At 41.5% G+C, this 2,128-nt stretch overlaps 1 long non-coding RNA gene across 1 annotated transcript; it reads left to right on the top strand.

The window, feature by feature from the left end:
• Window positions 1-788: 788 nt before the first annotated feature.
• LOC131887669 (uncharacterized) lies at window positions 789-1,206 on the top strand. Its single transcript, XR_009374048.1, has 2 exons — window positions 789-874; window positions 943-1,206. It is a non-coding gene; the product is annotated as an uncharacterized LOC131887669 (long non-coding RNA).
• Window positions 1,207-2,128: the final 922 nt, after the last annotated feature.

Raw genomic sequence — 2,128 nt, 5'->3', positions numbered from 1 at the left:
AGCACCATTCAACAAACTGCATGGCTCTTCACAGGCACTCACCTACGCTTTGATCTTTGTTCTGATTTGACATTTCGGATAGATCCCGTGAAGAGTGATTGGCGCCAATGATAGTGAACAAGGTCAAAATCAAAATGAAGAAGCTTGAGGATAAAAGCGCTCAACCAGATATCTTTCAAATTAACGAGTTATCATTCAAGATAAAGAAAGTCAAAGCTCACAAAAACCGCCATTTGGATGAGAAATGTGCTTTAGTCATATGGATCAAAAGTAAAACCGGAAAAATTATTCCAGCAGAGGAAAAAAATGGAATACCTGATTAGGTATATTTTTTTCCAATTTAGGGATCGTCTTTTGTATCCAATAACCATCTCGTTCAATGGTAATCAGTCAACCTTGAGTGTGCTTGGCTATTAAAAAAAGAAATCTCATTTTTCTAAGTCGAATTGGCCATGACACTGACACTCTTTTGAAATGAATCATGTGTATCTAATCCAAATGATAACACTCTTTTCACACTAAAAGGAGCGAAATTCAATTTTGAGGCTTTCCTTATTACAGATTCATGTCCATCTGATGAGTTTGCCGACTATGGCACAATGTACTTGAAATATGGAATGCCAACGAGCTTCCCGCCAAATCGGCCTGCTCTTGGTCGTAGCAACTCCGAGCCACTTTCCGAATCAAACTAGTAACATAAGAAACGTAGAGATCTCTTCAATTACAGGAGGTCACTTTATATCATTCACTTTTAAGTGGTTCGTTTCAGGCGGAAATTTCAAACTTTTTTTCAGTGCATGTTTCTTGAGTTCCCAAGGCATGGTTTTGGGCTCAAATTTGGCCAAGATCATCTCTTTAGCAAGATTTTGTGGTCGTATGTCAAGCTTATTTGGAAAAAAGTGAACGATTTAGGAGATAAGAAATGTTTGCTTTTGTTTGCAGTTGACATCTCTAGAAGTTCGTGGTATAATCCAACATTTGCCGCATAACCCGGTCATTGGGGCTCAAGGAATTGAAGGTTCAAAGGCTTCTCTGGCCGCTTCTTCCCAATCACGTCCGTATTAACGCCATGCTCTCAGGCTGTCCAGAGATTTGGCTGGAAAGAGCATTGGATATCAGTTCTTCTTTCTTCCCGTCCACTATTTTTGGGCCACTCACTCTTCATGAGATCTACTTGGATTGGCAATAGAGCGAAGGTCGAATCAATTTGTTTGCCTGCATTTTGTCTTTATTGTAGTCCCTTGCTTCAAAGAGCGGGTGACGGCCCCAACGGCCCCAATGGCCCTGTTGGTTTTGGATGTGTTGCCTAACTATGGGATTGACTGTCGTCCACTTTCCGATTTGGTTGAGGGTCGATTCCATTGCTTTCGATATGCCAATCTGGCAGATCAATGTCTTTGCATCACGGCATGTTCTTCAAAACATAAAGATTTCCGTCCTCATGTGTCTCATTCACTCCACGAACGAGTGTGTGAGATGAAAACCTTCCTTTTGATAGCAGTAAAACTGTGGATGTCGCTGAAGTATCTCGAAAACGAAGAGAAATGTCCGTTTTGGCGGTCCTATGCTCTTCTGGACAATCAATGTTTTAGCATCACGGTATCTTGAATGCAACTAGTTTGATGACCCCGAAATGTCTTGAAAACGAGGGACAATGTCCGTTCTGACGGTTGTGGGCTTCAAAATTTGCCCACCCAAAACCAAATCATAACAAACAGCTGACTTTGAGGTCAATTATGGCCGCCAGGTGGCAGGATTACCTCGCCTACGTATGCTTACTCACTTGCAACTGGACACTATGCTCTTGGGAAGTGAAGTTTCTAATGGCTTCAACCCCAAGGTTATTGAGTGGAATTTCATTCCATTCAACGCATTCTCCAGGTAATTCTGGAAAAGAAATGATAGAAATTGTGATGAAAATTACTATTCGGGGTATTTGAGGCAACTTTTTCATTGAAGATTATGTATTGTACTCCGAGCGGCGTCGGAAAAAGGAGCACTACGCTCTTCGTACACTCGCTCTTGCAGGATGATTCTCAAACGTACACAAACAATGTCCAAAGCTGTAAAGATTTGCCTGACTTTCTGGACAAGACTATATTGTCTCCTTCAAGCCCAGATTTGAGTC

This window comes from Tigriopus californicus, chromosome 10, assembly GCF_007210705.1.
Source record: "Tigriopus californicus strain San Diego chromosome 10, Tcal_SD_v2.1, whole genome shotgun sequence".
In the NCBI taxonomy this organism is placed as follows: domain Eukaryota; kingdom Metazoa; phylum Arthropoda; class Copepoda; order Harpacticoida; family Harpacticidae; genus Tigriopus; species Tigriopus californicus.
Note: the sequence above shows the minus strand (reverse complement) of the source record. Positions and strands in the feature narration are given on the sequence as shown.